The 23,096-nt window shown below is 42.6% G+C and overlaps 1 protein-coding gene across 3 annotated transcripts in view; it reads right to left on the bottom strand.

Moving 5' to 3' along the window:
* Positions 1-23,096, bottom strand: part of UTRN (utrophin) — a 4,744,936-nt gene that overhangs the window by 3,313,780 nt on the left and 1,408,060 nt on the right. The gene's annotated exons all lie outside the window — the stretch shown is intronic.

The raw sequence follows: 23,096 nt of genomic DNA on the forward strand, positions 1-23,096 counted from the left end.
AAAGGAAGCTGTCATGAATGACATCTTGGGATCTCTGCAAGCACAGAAATAACCAGCTCTGTGCTTACAAACGCAAACCTCTGAAGGAATTAAACAGGACATATCCCAGTACATGGCCAAATCAGAGACTAAAATGATGGCAGTATTCAATGTAGGGACACTTTCTCCAAGTCCCAATAGAACGCTACAAGAGGTCAGCAGTCCAAGCAGTATAAAATGTGAAGGTTGTTTATCAGCAAGGCTTTGGCCTTCACAAACCATGGTAAATATTCTGGGTACATCCTGACAAAACCCAAAATGCTAATTTACAAAGTCATCCATTAAAAGTTCATAGACATATACTACACCATCGATCTAAGACTATAAGGGGCTTGTCAACTGTACTTCACCTACTTCCTCCTCTCAATAAGGGCAGACTGACTAGACCTAGGATAAATTTACTGTTAATCTATTTCTCCAACAGCTAGAGAGAGTAAGGAAGCTACTCTGACATGGAGTAGCAGCTTATTCCAAAGGTACAGTATCCCTTTGGGAGGTATGTATCCTGCCCTCAGGTCTCATTTTTTTAATATAGATTCAAGTCCCCAGAAAGTACAGTGTAAGAAAACGTACCATAACAGCAGATGTTTAAATGAACACTGCTGCAGTACTTTAGCTCTATGCGTTACATCCTGCCAAGGATGTAACAGATGGACAGCTTCCAAAGTTTCAGGGTATCTTCCACATGCTCAAACTGTCAGGCAAATTGAGCTAAACTGACTAAAAGGCAAGTTTGGTTAACAAGCCCTTCGCACCTTTCCTGCCAACAGACAGAGGGAGGTTGAGCACTAAAAGGACAATGCTAGGAAGAACAAAAAATAAATAACCACACCCTGGCATAAACAACACACCAAAAAAGGGGGATGAAGAGAGGGAGTGACTACTGCAGCAGTGATCAAACATCTACTGTTATGCCAAGTTTACTTACACAATTGTACTATGTTTACATCACACTGATTTCAAAGACATGCGTCTGGAGTGTTTCTCCTCAGGCATCCACTGAAAATAGGCTCTGTCCCGGTTGGTCTTTCCTGGTAAACAAACAGGTTCATAAGCAAGTACTAGGCTATCTGCCCAAGGGCATCTGTAAGCCTAGCTGGAATGTGTTGACTTTCGCCACCCCCTTAGATTAGTTCCCTGTGCCTCTGTCCAGCAGAGCCATTAGTTCCCTGTGCTTCTGTCCAGCAGAGCCACTGCAGTGATCCCCGGGGTAAATTGTTTGTTTCCCATTCACTCGTCAAGGTTTCTCTTGAAGAGTGTTAGTGAGGGGCTCTACCAATGTAGACTGGAATCCTGTTCCAAAGAATGGGGAGTCTCTGGGACAGGAATCTATCTCTCCAGCACGTCCTATTTATCATTGTGGTGAGGTTTAGATCCCTTCAACGTGTGGCTCTTGGGGATTTGGTGTGTTTTAGGTGGAGCATGTCCATCAGTTCTGGGTTGGACATGGCCTTGTATGTCAGGCAGAGATCACCTCTGAGTAAGCGGTATGCAACAGAGTACAGCTGGAGTTTCTTCAGTCGGGCTGCATAAGGCATTTGTTTGAGGCCAGTAATCCTCCAGGTGAGGTACTTCTGTGGTCGTTCCAGCTGTTGCAGGTGTCTTGTAAGGTACATCCCAAATAGGGCATTGTATTCTATGATGTGTCTAATGAGTGATGAGTAGAGGGACACAATAACCTCTTTTGTTCTAGATGCGAACTCTTTTGTGATTAGGTGGGCCACATAGGATTTTCTAACCACCTTGGAAATATGGTCATCAAAGGTGAGATTACGATCTACTTTGGTCCCCAGATCCCGTATTACATTTTATGCATTTAGGGGACTACCACGTATGTGGTAGTTCGCAGGTACTTTGATTTTTCCAAAGGGGATGACTATGCACTTTTTGGCATTTAACTTGAGGCCATGATTTTGACACCAGGTATCCGTCTCAGTGAGACCCTTCTGGAGGATGTCTATCAGCCGGACAGTCAGTTATGGCCCCCAGTTTGCAGTCGTCTGTGAACTTGGTCAGCCATAGTCCTCCTGTGCTTGCCTGTACCTCTGAGAAGTATATACCAAACAGGAGGGGTCCCAGGACTGAGCCCTGGGGGATGCCACTTGTAACCAGTTTAGAATCGGACCTAGAGCCTGCAACTCTCACCATGTGGGTTCTGTCCGTGAGCCAACTGGCAACCAATCTCGTGATGTAGGGGTTTATGTTCAGGCTGGTGTCGAAAGCCTTTGTGAGGTCTAGGTAGGCTGTGTGGACCTCCTTTCCCTCATCTAAAGCCTTGGTAACTGTCTCAAAGTCGTCCACCAGGTTTAGGAGGGATGATCTGCTTTAAAGCCAAACTGGGTAGGGTCCAACGTTTGGAGGTTCCCAATGTGTCTGTTAATGAGTTCCATGATGATGCGCTCCATAGTCTTGCAGACCAGGCTATTCAGGCTTACAGGGTGATAATTCCCAGGGTCTGCTGTGGCTCCACCTTTGTGGAGTGGGATAACTGTTGCTGTGTGCCACTATATGGGTACGTAGCATGTAGAGAGGCTGAGTTTGAACAGTGTGTTTAATTGAGGGGTTAGTTCATTTTGGAGTTCGTGTAAGACACAGTCTGGGACACCGTCCGGTCCCATTGAAGCTGTGTTTTTGTCTTTGGATAGGGCTGTTTTAACCTGTGTGTCAGTGATTGCCAGGGCTCTGTATTCTTTTGGTATGGTTATGGGCCCTTTAGGGGGTGAAGTTTGCACTAAACCTGTCTGCCAGAATGTTGGCAATATCAGTCGTTTGTGTATTGTGTACCATTCTGCACCAACTCAGAGCAGATCTGAGAGTTTCCACTTAGGTTTTTGACATAGCTAAAGAACGCTTTGTGGTTATCCTTGGAGTTCTTGGCAATTTTCCTTTCGAAGCTAGCCTTGGATAATTTTATGAAGGATTGTAGTTTCTGGCTTTTACTGATCAGGGATGCCTTTCCTTCTTGGGATTTTACTCTTCTGTACTAGTTTCCTCATTCTATTGTATAGCTTGTTTATGGCAGGGGTCCACCAGACTGGTTTCCTTTTCTTGGAAGAGTGAGTCTTGGTTTTGCTTGGGCTAGCACGATCCATGCATTCTTGCAGGTGCTCATAGAGTGCCTCTGTAAAGGATTCAGCAGCTTGGACAGCGTTGTCCTTTAGCATGGGGGCTGTGAACCTTTCCACCTCAGTCTTAAGTAACGTGAAGTTTGCTTTTGAAATGTTTTTCACGGTGGTTTCCTTGATTGGGGGTGGGGGCGGAATGTGGATATCCAGAGTGATTAGTCTATGGTCTGATCTAACCACAGCAAGGGGTTGACCTCCAGTGTAGAACACCGATCACCCATGTTGGTGATGACCAGGTCCAATATGTTGCCACCTCTGGTGGGGGTGTTGACCAGTTGATCCAGGGTGTTTGAGTTTATAAAGTCTAGGAAGCGTTGGGCAAGGGAGTTAGTACTTGAGTAGTTTTCCCAGTTAATGTTTGGGTAATTGAAATCACCCAATATTAGGGTATTTGGTAAGACCTTCATATTTTTCAGAGTCTCCAGAAACGCAGAATGGGGGTCCTGGGTCATGGTGGGTGACCTGTAGCAAGCTACAATTTGAATTGCAGTTTTGCCCATTGTTAGTTGCACATGGATGATCTCTGAGGCATTGTGCTATGCCACTAACCTGGAGATGTGTGTATCCTTGATGAATATGGATAAACCCCCGACTTTTGTGTTTCGGACCGGGTTCTGTGGTCGAAAAGTATGGTATGAGTTATAGCCTGGTAGTGCTGGGGTGCTCTATGGAGCCTTAAACCAGGTTTCTGTTACTGCACAGATATTGATGTTCTCCATACTGAGGAGTGCCTCGAGTGCATGCATTCTGAGGTTTAGACTTCTGGCGTTGAGTAGCATTACCCTTAGTTTTTGGTTACTTGTGCTATTTACGGTGGTGGATTGGTCTTTTGAGCCTTGCCTAAAAAAGGCACTATGGGGGCGGCAAAAACCTTGGCCAGTATTAGAAAGCCTAAGGGTGACAGGTGCAAGCCATGTTTTGCGAAGCAACATGGCTTGTCTAGCATGTCATCCCAGGTGGACAAATACTGGATCCCCTTTAAATGACACCAGAAACTTAGCCAATTGTTGAAATTGATCATTTTTTCTTTATACTGTGGCATCATTCTTGGTGAGGGCAGGATGCTACTCGATCAGGGTCATACCGGCCTGGGCTAAGTGATCAGAGAGCTCTTCCATGTCTCTCCATGTAGTCCAGGGAGGTGCGTCTCAGGTCATTCACACCAACATGGACAATGACAGAGTCATATTTGTACTTGTTCTGGAGTGACCCGAGTGCTTGTATTATGTGGCGGATCCTGGCGCCCAACAGGCAGCTAACTGTAACCTTCTCCTTGTCCCCCCTAGTTAGTAGGACATCAGTGTGCCTGACTATAGAGTCACCTATTACTAGTGTGTTGGGTATGTTATTTTGCCTTAAGGGCTGTGATTGCGTAGCACAGATTATGTGAAGTATGTGTTCCATGGTTTGTGATAGGGTGTGGAGGTTGTTTGGGTGTCTACTTTGCAGGTCTCTGTTGCTTTTGCAGATTTTTATTTAGAGCCTCCGAGTATGTGTTCATGTATTTATGTGCGTTATTTGCCAGTGTTGGCTTAGTAGGTCTATGTGAGACTGATGGTGTGTTGCAAGTATTTTTCTTCTCTTGACTGTCAGTTCCAGTCTTGGGTTGTGAGAGCTTTGCCTCCAGTTTGGCTGTATAATTGCATCTCTCGCATATATTATGTTTGGTGGTAGGAGGAGAGGGTTGTCTGTGTACATGAGGCAGTTGTAACATTGCCTCAAAATGCCAAGATGCACCAGTTGGACTGGAGACTACACCTGAAACTGCCCTTTGGACATGCCTGAATAGGTAAAGTGAGCAGTTTTACTGATTGGCTGGTAGGGATGAATAGAGAGCTTTGTCCCTTCTGGACAGTATAGGGGGAGTCTAGTGCTAGGGTTAATTAGTGCTTGTATGGGTTTTGAGCAAGTGCTGGGCTGTGAAATGAATGGTTTGAGTGCTTAAGTTGAAAGTTTGTCAATTTCCAAGGGAAAAATTGAAGTAGACTTCGTGGAGCCGGGAATAGTTTAACCCTAACTAACCGGTGCTGCCAGGCACGCAAATGTGGTTTTTATAGCAGGGAAATGAAAGAGAAATTAGCCCAAAATGGCCAATAAACTACTAACATCTGGGCTACAGCAAACAAGGCGCACACATTTCAGAAATAAGCAGGCACAATAAGCCTTTAACCAGAAGTTCCCAGCTCAGAAGGGCAGAATCTAGCCTCTCCTCCCACAAGAGTGCAGACCACAAACCTTCTTAATGTAAAATAACTGGCCTGAAGCCCAAGTGGTTAAACCAGAACTAATGCGCTTTTAGAATAACAGACACTGAGCCTTCTAACAGCAATTCCCAACTTAGAAGTATGTAAGCTACCTGTCCTGCCACAACAATGCAGTCCACAAACCTTCTTAATGTAAAACAACTGGTCTGAAGCCCAAGTGCTTAAACCAAAAGGCTTAGAACAGCAGTTACAATTTAATCAGGTTACTACCAAGCAGTAATAACTGCAGCAGAATAATACAATTGAGTACTTTTAAGATGAAGCACAAGCAAAATAAGTTAATAAAGTGGGAAGAAACACAATTACAGTAAAAGCAGATGAATAAAGTGCAATTTTTTTATTTTTATAACAATAGAAAACGAACAAACTGATTTAAACAAAGTACCCAATTAACCAGTAAAAAAACTAAAAATTGAGCCCTGTTTCAGCAGTCTTCAACCAGACAAGTTCTAACCGCACACTCCTGCCACTAGGGTGCAGGGGAACCTTCTCCAATAAAGATGGCCTGGATTAGTGCTCAAGTTATACAAACAAAGCTAGATTCAGCAGGCCTGAACCTAGTCTATGCTACAGCAGAAAAGGTGCACCAATATCAGAAAAACAGTTCAAATAATCAGGCACAGTAAAAGCCTTTGGCCAGAAATTCCTACCTCAGAAGGGCAGAATCTAGCCTCTCCTCCCACAACAGTGCAGACCACAAAACCTTCTTAATGTAAAATAACTGGCCTGGAAACCAAGTGCTTAAACCAGAACTAATACACTTTTAGAATAGCAGACAATGGGCCTTCAATCAGCAATTCCCAACTTAGAAGGATGTAAGCTACCTGTCCTGCCACAACAGTGCAGACCACAAACCTTCTTAATGTAAAACAATTGGTCTGAATCCCAAGTGCTTAAACCAAAAGGCTTAGAATAATGGTTACAATTTAATCAGGTTACTACCAAGCAGTAATAAATGCAGCAGAATAAACACAATTGAGTACTTTTAAGAGGAGGAAAAATAAGGTAATGAAGTAGGAAGAAACAAATACAGAAAATGCAAATAAAGTGCACATTTTTTATATAACAACAGAAAACAAGCAAACTGATTTAAACAAATTACCCAATTAACCAGCAAAAAACATCAGAAAGTACAGTTGTGTACACTTACCATAAATGTAGATGGTGTATTCACTGTTGCAGTCATTACATTTGGGTAATCTGCTGGCAGGTTGCCCTCAGTCGGCCTGAAAATCTAAGTCTTGGGTCCTGCATCAAGTTGCTGTATCCTCTTCCATGACGTCAGGGGTATAAAACATGCAGCCGATGCCATTTTCTTTAGTTTTTCTTGCCCCAGAAGTCAGCTGCCCCCCAAATGGGGATATATATATATAAATGCAATTGTAACATAAACTTTACCTTCATCTAAAAGCAAATACACCCCAATGGCTGTAGAATATAGTGAAGGAAGGAGAAAAAAGGAGGATGGCGGGTGGGTAACACGGACTGCAACAGTGAATACACTCTAACATCTACACTTACGGTAAGTGTACACAACTGTACTATGTTCTTCGTGTTTCACTGTTGCAGTCATTACATTTGGGTAGAATCCCAAAGCTACGGATGGGAGGCTGGAACTAAATAGCATTAGGAGCGGCTATAAGGCCCTGCACAACTGCAGTGGCAAAGCCTGCCCTGGACATAGAGAAGAGATAATGCTCCAAGTAGCAGCTTCTAGAATGTCTTTGGTTGGCACCCCTCTGACAAAAGTTGCTGAGGTAGATGCAGCCCTGGTGGAATGTGACCCGATTCCCATGGGCACCGGTTTACCATGATGCAAATAGCAGAAACAAATGCAGTAGCTTATCTACTTTGAAATAGTCTGCTTTTAAATAGCCTTCCCCTCTGATCCTGCAGCAAATGCCACCAGTAGCTGCTCAGACTTTCTTAGAGATTTGGTCCTGTTTAAGTAGAATCTTAGTTGTCTGTGTTTGTCCAAGGAATGCAGAATCTGCTCCCCCTTGTTCTGTGGATTTGGGTAAAAAGTTGGCAGGTGAACAGTTTAGTTAAGAGCCACACTGGATACCAACTTAGGCATAAAGGAAAGACTGGTCCTGAGGGACACCCTGTCCAGGTAAAATGTAACAAAAGGCTCCACAGCCATGAGGGCCTGTAGTTCTGAAACCCTTCTTGCTGAAGTGATTGCCAGAAGGAAAACTGTTTTCCAAGATAAAAACTTTATATCCGCAGTAGCTGCTGGTTCAAATGGAGGCAGGGTGAGCTTTTCCAACACAAAATTGAGGTCCCATGCAAGGGTTGGTGATGATCTGGGAGGCCTTAAATTTTTGGCCCCTCTAAGATACTGTTTTAGCAGAGGATGAGAAAAGTTGGGAAGGCTCTGTGTTTTAATGAGCCGAGATGGCAGAGGCATGGATTTTTATTGTTGAAAAAGATGGACCCCTGTCAAGCATCTCAGTCAAGTATTGTAAATTCTGAGGAATATTTGGCTTTGCTGTGTCCGTCCCTTGTGCTTGGTTCCAAGCACAGAATCTCTTCCATTTATCAGCATAAGATTTTCTAGTACTAGGCCTTCTGGCTTCCAAAATGACATCCATCACAGATTTACTGAGAGGTGGTGTTTGAATAATTACATGATCAGCTATGCTGCCAGGTTCAGAGTTTGGAGCTGGTTGTGCAGAATTTGACTGCTCTGCTGAGACAGCAGATGAGGAATTTGAGGCAAGTACCAAGGAGGGAGTTGAGACATATTCCTTGGAATTGGGTGCCAATGCTGGCGAGGCCAGTCCGGGACAATTAGGATCATTTTTGGATTTTTCCGTCTGACCTTTAGTAAGACCTTGGGAAGAAGAGGCAGAGAAGGAAAGGCGTAGACTGATAGGTTTATCCAACTAAAGTATAGGGCATCCACTTTCCATGCTTGCCTGTGATAATTCCTCATGCAGAATTTGTCCAGTTGATAATTCTGGGGAGAGGCAAATAAATCCATGTGCGGACTCCCCTATTTCTCTGTTATCATGCTGAAGACTTGTGGATCTAATTTCCACTCGTGAGGGCCCATAAGAATTCTGCTTAGGTCGTCTGCCAGAGTATTTTGTTTTCCTGGCAGGAATTGAGCTTGAAGATGAACTTGGTAAGTCAAGGCTGTGTCCCACAATACCATGGCTAGTCTGCAAAGGGGGTAGGAATGTGTACCCCCCTGCTTGTTTATGTACCACATAACCATGGTGTTGCCCGTCTTTATCAGTAGTTGTCCTGGATGAACTAAGTCCTTGAAGGCTGTCAGGGCATTCTGAACAGCTAACATCTCTTTCTGGTTGATATGCAGATGCATTTGTGTTGGGCTCCATATGCCCTGAATGCATCTCCCCACCAGGTGGGCCCCCCCAAGCATAGTCCGATGAATCTGTAGTTAGGGTTTGGGTGGCAGGGGGTAGAGTGAAAGACCATTCCATGTTCTGGTGACATGTCTCTGCCCACCAAAGAAACTCCTGTTGTAGGCAGGGAATGAGAGGAATCATTGTTTCCAGACTGTGACAATGTTGACTCCATAAACTTTTTAGATACCACTGTAGTTTCCTCATATGAAGTCTTGCATATGGAATTAGTAGAATGCAGAATGCCATGAACCCCAAAGCCTGCAGAATTTGTCTTGCAGATAACTGGGTTTTTTTTGCCATCTGTTTGAAGTATAGTCAGTTACCTTTGTTTGTCTGGCGTAAGGTAAGCCACCTGGGCAGTTGTATTCAAGCTTGCACCCAGGAATGTAATCTTTTGAGAGGGTACCAGTTGTGATTTCCTTTCATTTATTGTGTACCTTAGGCATGTTAGAAGCATTTGTACAAACACCAGATGAAGTATGTCTGTTTTCTGCTTGAATGAGACAGTCGTCCAAGTAAGGATAGATTTGTATGCTTTTCTGCAAAATGCAATTACTGGTGCCAGGCACTTTGTAAAGACCCTGGGCGCAGTAGAAAAGCCAAAGGGCAGTGCAGAGAATTGGTAATGCATAAAACCAGCCTTGAAGCGGAGGTATCTTCTGCACAATTCCCTTACTGGGATATGCAGGTATGCCTCAAGTCTACAGTCACTAGCCAAGCGTTCTTGCCCAGCATGGGCAGAAACTGCTGCAAAGTCAGCATTTTGAATTTTGGGATGGCCAAGAATGTGTTCAAAATTGATAAATCCAGTATTGGGCGCCAGACATCGTCTTTTCTGGGTACCAGGAACAGAGTAAAACCCTTGCCTTTTTTCCTGTTCTGGTACTGGTTGAATAGCCCCCATATCCATGAGGGACGTAACTTGTTTCTGTGCCTCTGCCCATTGATTTTGTGGCAGATCTGGCCAACCATTTGGAATTGGCAAGGTATGGGATACTATGTTTAATACCCACTTGTGGTATGGGATACTATGCTTAATACCTACCTGTCCTTGGTTATTAACTGCCAATTTTGAGCATGAAGTGCTAATTTCCCCCCTAAGGGGGCTGCCAAAAGATAAGTGCTTGGTGATGGCAGAGGGAAGTCACTGAGACTGTTTACTGTACAGTTGTGCTTTGTTTCTTCCAGATTTGGAGATAGGGGAACCCCATTGCTTTGACCTATAAGAACCCTGTGATTGGTATCTAGAGCCTTTTGAGGGCCTGGATTTGCCCCGTGAGGCTCTGTCGGACACAGGAAAGAACCAACTTTTTGTAGGCCAGTGTCTACTGAATCTTGGTGGCTGCACTTGTAAGAAGTCTTTTACAGTTTGCATAGACTTAGCATTGTCTTCCATTTTCTTTAAAACCTCTTCTGCCTTATTACCAAACAGAGTATCATGCTGTAAATGTGCATCCAGCAATTTAGCTTTAACATGATCAGGCAAATTTTGCTCCTTGAGCCAGGCATGCCTTCTAATCACAGATCCAGTAACTGCAGCCCTGCAGGAGGCCTCCAACGAATTAAAACCACATTGCAAAGTACGCTTTCCAACCTGTTCTGCTACATGCAATGATTCCTGTAATGCTTTATTTTCCACACATTCAGAAATCAACATCATTTTCTGTTTCAATAATCCCATAATATGCTGTTGATATTTAAGCATATGAAACTGGCAGTTTAAGGCCCTAATGGCCAAGGTTGCAGATGTATAAACCTTCTTTCCCCATCTATCCAGTGCCCTGGAATCTCTATCAGAGGAGGTAGGATTCTTAGCTGTAGAGGCCTTTACACCTTTGGGACCCTGTGAGATAGTTTCAGGGTCAGCAGCAGGATTTTTGAATACAAATTTGTGGGAGTCTGGAACCCTTTAATATCAGTCTGGCTTACCAGGAGCTGGAGGTAGGGAATCTGGAGCCATGCTTGATTCCTAAAACACATCAACAATGTCTAATACAGGAGGTATGGCTAAAGGCCTATGCTGAGGAAGAAGGAAATCCCCAAGCATCTTTTTCGATTCTAAGAAATCCTGACTCTCCCAATGAAAATGTTCCCTCAAAGTATGCAAGGTTTCTCCAAAAGAATAATCTTCAGGAGGAGATGCAGATGGGATGGATTCCTCTGCATCTGAATCCTCATAGGGTGGTATAGAAAATTCATGATCAGAAGAGGAATCAGAAGAAATAGAAACCTGATCTGAATATTCATAATCAGCGTCTTGCCTAGGCCTCTTATCAGAGGGGGGGTTGGGAACCCCTGATCAAGGTAATCAAGTCTTCGGCCATTTTGATCATCTGTTTTTTGGGCATAGAGGCCTGAGCACGTGGCTCATGCACCTTTTTTTAGCCCTAAAAGTTGCTTTTGTCTTTGTGTTTGAAGCTGGCGTCGGTTTTATATAGAAATGCTGAGGCCTGAAAACACACTCAGAAGCCAGTGCCTGCTCAGCGGCTCCGGACCCATCCGAGGGAGAGACATCCATGGGTACAATACTCTGAGAATCTTGCGGCATGCCGGACTCCACATGGGTCTCGGTAGAGGCCTGCGACTCAAAAGTAGTGGGTATCAGGGGCTGCGAAAGCACCTCACTGAGTACCGGTGAACCTGTGACTGGCTTAGAAGCTTCGGCGTAGATTTTGGACCTCGACGGTCTGTCTCTGTCCCTTTCTTTGCATTTTTTGTGAACTCCGGTAGTCAGATTGCTATCCAATGACATTTCAGGGTAATTAAATCTGTTTCCAAAATATTTTGGAGCAAAGATATACCGACGCTTAATAGTGCGTTGGTTAAATCAAGCACAAAACCGATAGCAAAGCACGTTATGATCTGGGCCTAGGCAAGGAATACAGTACAAATGAAAAACATTGAGGTATTTTCTTCCCACAAGTAATGCAATTATTAACTTTTACTGACATCGGTAAGGAGCAATAAAAAGTTTCCCCAACGGGGTACTTAGCTTTAATTGAAGACTCGAATGCGAAAATTTCAGGAGTCGGCCGACCGGCACTTGCGAACTGTTTCTGCTTCAGGCACCGCGTGGCAAGAAAGACTAAAGAAAATGGCGTCGGCTGCATGTTTTATACCCCTGATGACCTGATGTCATGGAAGAGGAGACAACAACCGACGCAGGACCCAAGACTTTGACATTCAGGCCGACTGAGGGCAACCTGCCAGCAGATTACCCAAATGTAATGACTGCAACAGTGAAATACGAAGAACATCTGAGCCCTGTTTCAGCAGTCTCCAATCAGACAAGTTCAGGGCCTAAGTGGGTATGCCTACTCAGATGTTCTCTCTCTATATTAGGCAGGATGAGCTAATGAGACTAGACTAGGATAGAAATGGGATAGGGCTGAACAGCTGGGAATGGTACGAGTGTCTGAAATCAAAATATGATCTCAATGTACTCGGTTGAGTGAGCAAATGAGATGGGCCCAGGAGGAGTGTTCAAACACAAATTTACAAGAGGGGCGGTCAGTTCCAAAGCCACCAAGATTAATACCACAACAAGAACAGGGAGGGTGGGTGGGGAAAACTAACTGCAGACACAAGAGCGAGATCACAATTTTCAGTGAACAAATAAGCAGATAAATGCAGTACTATTATTAACACAATATTCAATGAAACAAAACAGAAAAAATAAAATGCAGTACTATCTTATAAAACTGCAAGTTTGTACTTCTCTCAGCTTGTAATAAAGTTGATATAGGTATGTAAAAGCTAACCAAACAGTTCAAGTGTGCAGCTATTCAGCAGAAATAATTTTAGAGATAAGGGACTAAGACTTTAAGGCACAGCGAAACCCTCAAGACTAAGACTTCTACACCGAAACTCTCCAGCTTTACTCAGTCGCATATCACCTACTCTGAGGCGATCTCTGCCTAACATACAAAGCTTTGTCAAACCCAGAGCTGTTGGACATACTCCACTTAAAAAAATCCCAATCCTTCCGAGCTACATGCTCTAGGGACCTAAATCTTGTCACCACAATAAACAGAACATGCTGGAGGGATAGATTCCTGTCCCAGAGACTTCCCATACTCTGGAACAAACTACATATCTATATCAAACAAAGCTCCTCATTAGCATTCTTCAAGAAAAATCTTGATGACTGGATGGGAAATAGGAAATTTACCCCGGGGATCACTTCTGTGGCTCTGCTCGACAGTGGCAAAGGAAAATAAATTTCTTGGGTGGCAAAAGCCAGTGTACCTTCTTGGCTATGCTTATAGAGGCCCTAGGGCTAATAGCCTGGTACCTCCCTATGAACCTATGAATATCAATGAAATGAGAAGAATAAATCCACTAACTGCAGACACAGAGAACTCACAATTCTCAGTGAACAAATAAATAAGCAGATAAATGCAGCACTATTTTTAACACAATATTCAATGAAACAAGAAAAAAAGAAAAAAGAAAATGCAGTACTAACTTATAACGCTGCAAGTTTGTACTTAGCTTGTAATAAAGTTGATGTAGGTATGTAAAAGCTAACCAAACAGCTCAAGTATGCAGCTATTCAGCAGAAATAATTTCAGAGATAAGGGACTAAGACTTTAAGCCACAGAGAAACTCTCTAGGCTAAGACTTCTACACCAAATATCAATGAAGTGAGAAGAATAAACCCACTAACTGCAAACACAGAGAAAGTTCACAACTTTCAGTGAATAAATAAATAAGCAGATAAATGCAGTACTATTTTTAACACAATATTCAATGAAACAAAAAAACAGAAAAAATAAAATGCAGTACTATCTTATAACACTGCAGGTCTGTACTTATCTCAGCTTGGAATAAAGTTGATGTAGGTATGTAAAAGCTAACCAAACAGCTCAAGTATGCAACTATTCAGCAGAAATAATTTCAGATATAAGGAATTAAGACTTTAAAGCACAGAGAAACCTTCTGTTAAATGTTAAAATGTTAAATAAAATTAAATAAATCACTGCTGTAGTAGCCTTAGCTATACAGCACATTACCCTAGCTTACAACATTTAGGAGGTGGTAGGAGTAGAGTCTAGCAGCCCCTGGAAAATTTTCCTTCCAAAGCCTGATCTTGACCTAGAGAAAGGATCAGGCTTGTAGTGCTTTGTGAAAGAACAGAGGATCAAGTTGCACCTTCTGGAGTACTTCTAGAATACAACCCTTTCCAAAAAGCCACAGATGAAGCCAAGGGCCTGTAGACTGGGCCTTGATACTGCCTGAAACAGTTTTGTCCTGGCGAGTTTAAAAAGGTATTAGCCTTTGAAAATCATTTGGAAATGGTCTCTTTTGACACACAGGTTTTTCCCTTCTTATCTTCACAATAAATTAATTGATCTGAAAAATTTAGTTTTGTCAAGACAGTACTATAGTTCTATGTGGACATCCAAGGTATGGGGCATCTTTTCTCTCTTATTTCTGGGTTCAGGAAAGAAAACCGAGAGATAACAGTTTGGCTTAAAGTAAACTTCTACACCATTTTAGGTATAAAAGGAGGATTAGTTCTCAAAGAAACCCTGTCCTAGTGGAAAACGAGATAAAGTTGACTCACCATAAGAGCTTGCAACTCAGACACCCTTCTTGCAGAGGTCCCAGCAATCAGTAAAACTGTTTTCCATGTTAAGAACCTCAAGTCAGCCAGGTTAGCTGGTTCAAATGGAGCAAGTGTTAGCTTGTTTAATGCAAAATTACAATCCCAAGGAGGAGACACCAGTTTTCTTGGAGGCATCATGCAAAACCCCTTTCAAAAACATTTTGACAAGAGAATGCAGAGAAAAACTATCCATGGGCAGACCTGCAAAAATGGCTGATAAATGAAACTTGATAAATGAGTAAGAAAGGCCATAGGATAGTAACTCAAATTGTAAAACCAGAGAACAACTAGCACAGAATGGGTGCTGGTTGTGTTGGTGGCACCAACTAGAAAAACCTTTACATTTGCTAATATATGATTTTCTAGTAGCAGGCTTTCTTGCCTCCATTAGTACCTGCTGCACGTCCTCAGTAAACAGGTGCCTAAAAGAAATAAATACCCTTTCATTCAGGTAGTGAATTGAAGTTAATTGGTGTTACGGTGTATCAAACACCCCTGTTTTTGTGTGAGTAGATCCAATCTGTAAGGAATCTTTGTTGCCTGGGCCAGAAGGGAGTCACCACAATGATATTGAGGGATTCCTTGAGAGCATTCAGAAGTACCCTATATATTAGTGGAACAGGTGGAGAGAAAAAAAAAAAAAAAAAGAGAGTAACATTCCTGTCCATGGAAAAGAAAAGGGATCCTTCTTCCAGGCCCTCTTTCATGAAGTCTTGGAGCAGAATCTTGCCCGCTGATTTTTTAGACAGGAGACAAAGAGGTCTACTTGACGAACCTCCCATAGATGGATCAAGTCTTGGAAGAACCCCTGATCTAGTCCCATTAATGAGGGGCTGCCCTTTTCCTGCTCTGCTTGTCTGTCGCACAAATTTGCTCTGATAGAATATAGGATGCCTGTAGAGTGAGATTGTGCTATGAAGCTATATCTCAAGTTAGAATGGCTATGCTACAGTGAGGATACAACCTTGTTCCCCCTTGCTTCTTGTTGTGCCACATGACTCTGGTATTGTCTGTAACAAATTGAAGAGGTCCTGGGGACCAAAGATGATCCAGAGAGCTCAGTGCCTTGATCAGGGCAAGCATCTCTTTCATATTTGTGTGTTTGGGTCTGTTCTTGGTGACCCAAACACTTTGCACTTTTTTCCTCCTAAAACTGCTCCCCAAGCAAAGTCCGAGGCATCTGTGGTGATTGACAGCTCTGAAACAGGGAGGAAGAAGGGGAGGCCTGGATTTAGGGACATCTGTTGTCTCCACCAAGTGACTTGTCTTCTAACAAACTCCACCACTGGGATCTGAAAAGGCAAAGGATGTTGGTGCTGGGACCAAAGAGACATCAGATACCACTATCATGTGTTGCCAAGGGTGTCATGAGAATCATAGAAGTCACAAGACCAAATCTTGAGGTATTCTCTCTCACTGTCTGAAGTTTGAGTGTAAAATCTTAGAAATAGATCTAGACATAGATCTATTTTTTTTCCTGTGTAAGAAAAGCTCTTTGAACTGTAGTGTCGAACATCTCAGACTTTGAATGTTCTCTTTGAATCTCAGCTTACAGAAGAGATCTCTCACCCAAGGAAAAGATTCCTGACCCTTTGAAAAGACTGCAAGATGAGCAAGTTATCTAAATATGGAAAAATGTAGAAACCCTGTAGCCTGCAATAAGCTATAACTGAAGCTAGACACTTTGTCAACACTATTGGCACAGTTGATAGTCCAAAGGGTACGGCAGAGAACTGATAATGTGATCCAGGCACAAAAAACCTTAACAGCTGTAGTCTGGACAACAGGAGTGTGATAAGCCTAGTGTCACAAGGAAACCTGAATGAGGAAGAAGAGGTAACAGGTTGTGAAGTGGCATCATTTTGAATATGGGTACTATCACACAGTTTTTTTAAACACATTTATTGACTTATCCCTTAAGACATGGGCAAACATGCAAGTATATAAAAGAAACCGTGTTAACATGTTCACAGCTACAAACATTACATATCACATGCATCTCTTTACACAATCATCAATCCAGCATTACATAAATTGCTGAATTCCTGCCTTCCCTTAAAACCTCACTCCTCCTCCAAAACATTATTCTGCACGTCGTTCAGTTTCCATTTCTTCTATGTGACTCAATCCTACCCTTTTCTAAAGATCCACTTCCAGTTATTTTCTCTTGACAGAATATTCAGTACTTTAAATACAGCTAGTTTAGACGTGATTTCCATTTTTCTAGTAATTGTTTTTTGGTAGCCACCAAAATTAAACGTAACAAGGCGTTAGTATGTCTAGGCAATTCAGATCCTGTGTCCCAGCTCAAAAAATAATTTCCTTAGTAGCACCTATGTGCTCATCCAGTATTTCTGACAAAGTATTTTGTAGGGAATTTATAAATTCTGCCAACTCATTACACTCCCAAAACCAATGTACCACAGATAATTTGAGGGGACACATGCATTGGATAAAGCATCTAGGAACTGCCTCTGACCATTAGTAGTACAGGGGTACAGTCCCGGGGGTAATTTTTTTTTTGTTTCCCATCCACAGATCTAAGTTGCATTTGAATATGGACAGGGCTTTTGACTTGTTGCTGTTCAGTAAATCAATCAACAATGGATTGGAGATGCCTTGTATGCTAGACACAGGTTATCTCTTAGCAGTCTGTAGGATACTGAGTAAAGTGACGGGGCTTTGAGTCGATTCATGTAGGACATGTTTAACCCTTGTATCATTTTAGTAAGGTATTTCTCAGGCATTCCATTTAACAATTCATATTTACATGTACTTTCAAGTACAGCCTATTTATTAAAAAAAAAAAAACTCGTTTAATAACATAAGCACAAATGGAAAACCCAATACACGTACTTGCTATTTGTCATACTCTTCTCCCAATGTGATGCTATACCCCATACAATCTGCTAAACTTCTTTTTCAAACACCTTTATTAAATTAATACTTGACAGAGACAAACATACATTAACAGAAAAGAATACAAACAATTTTAATATATTTTTTTCATTTAAATACAATACATATCACGTTTTTTTTGCTACTATCATCAGTCCAACATTACAAAAAAATTGCTCAACTCTTATCTTCCCTTAAACATCACTGTTCCTCCTCCTAAACATTAAGCAGGTATTGTTCCCACAATTTCTATTTACTTCTATGCAATCTGCTCCTTCCCTTTTCTAAATATTCCTCTTCCAATTCTTTTCTCTCAATACCTCAAATACAGCTGGTTTAGATTTTGATTTCCATTTCCCAGTAATTGTTTTACTGGCAGCTAACAGAATTAAACTCAAGGCCTTTCTAGGTCTAGGCAATTCAGATCCTGTAACTCAGCTCAAAAGAATAATTTCCTTCTTACTGCTATTTGTTCACCCAATATTTCTAGAATCCCAAAGCTATGGTTGGGAGGATGGATTTATACAGCATTAGGAGCAGCTATAAGGCCCTGCAGGACAGCAGTGGCAAATCCTGCTCTGGATTTAAAGAGAGGTAAATGGTAATGTTTGGTGAACGTATGAACTGAGCTCCAGGTAGCAGCTTCTAGAATGTCTCTGGTAAGAACCCCTCTGAGAAAGGCTGCAGAAGTAGATACAGCCCTGGTGGAATGAGATCTGATCCCCTTGGGAACAGGTTTACCATGGTGCATATAGCAGAAACTAATACAATGGCTTATCCATTTGGAAACAGTCTGCTTTGAAATAGCCTTTCCCTCTGCCCCTGCAGCAAATGCCACCAATAGTTGTTCAGATTTTCTTACAGATTTTGTCCTGTTTCAGTAGAATCTTAGTTGTCTGTGTACATCCAATGAATGCAGAATCCACTCACCCTTGTTCTGTGGATTTGGGAAGAAAGTTGGCAGATGAATGGTCTGATTAAGGGCCACACTAGATACTACCTTAGGCATAAAGGATGGATTGGTCCTGACAGCCGCCTTGTCCAGATAAAAAAATAATGAAAGGCTCCACTGCCATAAGAGCCTGTAATTCTGAAATCCTTCTAGCTGAAGTGACTGCTAAAAGGAAAGCTGTTTTACAAGAGAGAAATTTTAGGTACGCAGTAGCAGCTGGCTCAAAAGGAGGTAGAGGGAGTTTTTCCAAAACAAAATTGAGGTCCCATGCAGGAGCTGGTGCTCTCCTGGGAGGTCTTAAATTTTTGGCCACTCTGACATACTGCTTTAGCAGAGGATGAGAAAAGAGGGGAGGGCTCTGTGTTGTAATGAGCTGAAATGGCAAAGGCATGGATTTTTATGGACAAAAAAGATAGGCCCTTGTGAAGCATCTCAGTTAAGTATTGCAGAATCTGAGGAATATTGGGAATTGCTGTGCTTATTCCTTGTGCTTGGTTCCAGGCAGAGAATCTTTTCCATTTGTCAGCATAAGATTTTATAGTACTAGGTCTTCTAGCCTCCAAAATGACATCCATCACAGGTTTGCTGAGAGGTGTAAAGGGTGAAATTAGTTGATTAGCCACGCTGCAAGATTTAAAGTTTGGAGCCGAGTGTGCAGAATTTGATAGTTCTGCTGAGACAGTAGATAAGGTGTCTGAGGCAGGTACCATGGAGGAAGGTGCGAGACACTGCGCAGGAGCGGGTACCAGTGTTGGTGAGGCCAGCCTGGAGCAATAAGAATCATTTTTGGTTTGTTCTGTCTGACGTTTAGTAGGACTTTGGAGAGCAGAGTTAGAGGGGGAAAAGCATAGACTGATAGGTTTTTCCAGCTGAAGGATACAACATCCACTTTCCAAGCTTTTTTGTGATGAATTCTTGTGCAGAATTTGTCCAACTGATAGTTTTGGGGTGAGGCAAAAAGATCTATGTCTGGGCTCCCCCATTTGCATGTCAACATGTTGAAAATTTGTGGTTCCAATTTCCATGTGTGTGGGTCCATAATATTTCTGCTTAGTTCGTCTGCCAGAGTATTTTACTTTCCTGGCAGGAACTGAGCTTGTAGATGCATTTGATAAGTTAAGGCCGTGTTCCACAATGCCAAGGCTAGTCTGCAAATCTGCAAAGGGGGTAGGAATGTGTACCCCCCCCCCGCTTGTTTATGTACCACATTACTGTGGTGTTGTCTTGTCTTTATCAGTAACTGTCCTGGATGAAGGTAGTCCTTGAAGGCTGTCAGAGCAAATTCTGTACAGCTAGCAACTCTTTCTGATTGATATGTAGGTGCATTTGATATGGGCTCCATTTGCCCTGAATGCATCTCCCTGCCAGATGCGCCCCCCCCAAGCATAGTCTGAAGCGTCTGTAAGTCAGGGTTTGGGCGGCAGGGGGTGGAATGAATGACAGTCTCTTGTTTTGGTGGCAGGATTCTGCCCACCATAGGGACTCTAGTTGCAGGCAAGGTATGATAGGAATCATTGTTTCCAGGCTGTGACAATGTTGACTCCATAAGCTTTTTAGGTACCATTGAAGTTTCCTCATATTCAGTCTTGCATATGGAATTAGAAGTATGCAGGAGGACATGAACCCCAAGGCCTGCAGAATTTGTCTTGCAGATAAGCTTGGTTTTTGGACACCTGTTTGAAGTCATCAATTGAATTTGCTTTTCTGGCGTAAGGTAAGCAATCTGAGCAGTTGTATTCAAGCTTGCACCCAGGAATGTAATTTTTTGAGAGGGTACCAGTTGTGATTTCTTTTTGTTTATGGTGTACCCTAGACAAGTTGGAACCCTTTTTACAAACACCAGATGTTTTAGAAGTGTGTCCTTGTTTTCTGCCTGAATTAGACAATCATCCAGGTATGGATAAATTTGAATATTTCTTTGCCTGCAAAATGCAATTACTGGTGCAAGGCACTTTGTGAAAACCCTGGGTGAAGTAGATAAGACAAAGGGCAGTGCACAGAACTGGTAATGCAAGTAATCTACTTTGAAGCGGAGGTATCTTCTGCAAGATTCCCTGATTGGGATATGCAGGTAAGCCTCTTAAGTCTAGACTTAACAACCAGGCATCCATGCCTAGCATAGGTAGTAACTGTTGAGTCAGCATCTTGAATTTTGGAATGTCCAGAAATGTCCAGAAATGTATTTAGAATGGATAAGTCCAGAATTGGACGCCATGATTTGTGACATGACATGTGGAAAAGAAATCTGTACCCCTTGGATACTATATTTAAAACCCATTTGTCCTGGGTAATCCAGTTGCCAGTTTCGTGCATGAACTGCCAGTTTTCCCACCAAAGGGGCGGCCAAAAGATAAGTGCTTGGTGATTGCAGTGGAAAGTCATTGAGACTGTTTACCATAGGGAGGTGCCTTGTTGCTTCCAGATTTGGAGGTGGAGGCACCCCATTGCTTTGTTCTAAAACTTCCTTGCGACTGAAACCTGGAGCCTTTGGAATGTCTGGGTTTGACCTGAGCGGCTCTACTGGGTACTGGAAAGGACCGGTTCTTAGTAGGCCAGTGCCTACTAATCCTGGGTGGCTGCACTTGTAAGAAATCTTTCACAGTTTGCATAGATTTAGCATAATCTTCCATCTTTTTCAAAACTTCTTCAGCCTTATTACCAAATAGACTGTCCTGTTGTAAAGGAGCATCCAACAATTTTGCTTTAACATGGTCAGACAGACTTTGCTCCTTGAGCCAAGCATGCCTTCTTATCACAGATCCAGTTATAGCAGGCCTGCAAGAGGCCTCCAAGGAATCAAAACCACATTGCAAAGTATGTTTTCCAACTTGTCCAGCTGAATGTAATAAATCCTGCAACTCTATTTTCCACACAGTCAGAAATCAACATCTTTTTCTGTTTAAGTAAACCCATGACATGCTGTTGATATTTAATCATATGAAATTGACAGTTTAAAGCCATGATTGCCAAGGCTGCAGACCTGTAAACCTTCTTACCCAATCTATCCAGTGCCCTGGAATCCCTCTCAGAAGGGGTAGTATTTTCAGCAGTAGATGCATTAATGCCTTTGGGACCCTGAGAAATGGTTTCAGGGTCAGCAGTAGGGTTTTTGAAAAGGAATTTGAGAGAGTCAGGAACCCTGTAGTATCTGTCTGGCTTACTAGGAGCCGGAGGCAGGGAATCAGGAGTCATACTGGATTCTGAGAAAACATCATCAACAATGTCTAGAACAGGAGGTATAGCCAAAGGCCTATGCTGAGGAAGAAGAAGAAAATCCCTAAGTCTCTTTTTAGATTCAGAGAAATCCTGACTCTCCCAGTGGAAGTGTTCCCTTAAGGTATGCAAAGTTTCTCCAAAAGAAAAATCCTCAGGGGGAGAAGTAGAAAGGATGGAGTCTTCTGCATCAGAGTCCTCATAAGTGGGTATAGATAAATCCTGATCAGAAGAGGAATCAGAAGAAATAGAAACCTGATCTGAAGACTCATAGTCAGTGCCTTGCCAACGCATCTTAGCAGGAGGGGAATGGGAACCCCTGATCAAGGTAATTACATCTTCAGCCATTTTGATCATTTGTTTCTTAGGCATTGGGGCCTGTACACATAGCCCAAGCGTCAGTTTTTTTGACATAGAAGTAGATTTTGGCCTTAGTTTTGAAGATGGCGTCGGTTTAATATACAAATCTTTAGGCCTGAAAACACCCTCAAAAGCTGGTGCCTGCTCAGTTGCTCCGGACCCATCTAAGGTAGAGACATCCGCGGGTTTAATACTTAAAGTATCTCGCGGCATACCGGACTCCGTATGGGTCTCAGTAGAAGCCTGCGAATCAAAAGTAGTGGGTATCAGGGGCTGCAAAAGCACCTCACTGAGTACCGGCGACTGGCTTAGGAGAAGCATCATCATCAGTTTTGGACCTCGACGGTCTGTCTTTTTTCTTTGCATTTTTTAGGTATTCCGGTAGTCAGATTGCTAACCAACATTTCTGGATAGTTAAATCTTGAGCCAAAATATTTAGAAGCAAAAATATACCGACTTTTAATCGTGCGTTGATTAAATTTAGCACAAAACCGACAGCAAGGCACGTTGTGGTCAGGGCCTAGGCAAGGAATACAGTACAAATGAAAATCCTTATGAGGTGTATTTGCTTCCCACAAGTAATGCAATTATTAACTTGTACTGACATCGGTAAGGAGCAAGAAAAAGTTTCCCCAACGGGGTTCTTAGCTTTTAGTTGAAGACTTCGGTTCTGAAACTCTAAAACAAAAATTTCAGGAGTTGACTCACCGGCACTTGCGAACTGCTTCTGCTTCGGGCACCGCGTAGCAAGAAAGACTGATGTAATGGTGCTGGTTGCATGTTTTATACCCCCTGATGACCTGACGTCATGGAAGAAGGGACAGCAACCGACGTAGGACCCAAGACTTTGTTAATCAGGCCGACTGAGGGCAACTTGCCAGCAGATTACCCCAAATGTAATGACTGCAACAGTGAAACATGAAGAACATCACCAAGTAGTTAAGTCCAAGCGGGGGGGGGGGGTGTTATTTCTAAGACTGCCTACTCTGTGGTACTATCATCTCAGGTCCATTTATAAACAGCAGTGTTGTTGGTGGCACATCAGTGAGTACTCACGGGTAAAACAAAAATGCTTTCAATTTTCAACAATGAATTTTGGAATTTGCTGCTTTTGAGGGTAGCACTAATTTTTAAAATGCTGAGATTCGTAGTATTGGTCTTGCAAGTCTGAAGAGATGGAGTGTTACATATTTTGCACCACTCTTGTAGAATGATCATGCTGCAGTTTCATACCTTGCAAAGGGTTGAACCAGATCC

The sequence above is a fragment of the Protopterus annectens genome, chromosome 1.part0 (assembly GCF_019279795.1).
Source record: "Protopterus annectens isolate FY-2018-M chromosome 1.part0, PAN1.0, whole genome shotgun sequence".
NCBI lineage: Eukaryota > Metazoa > Chordata > Ceratodontiformes > Protopteridae > Protopterus > Protopterus annectens.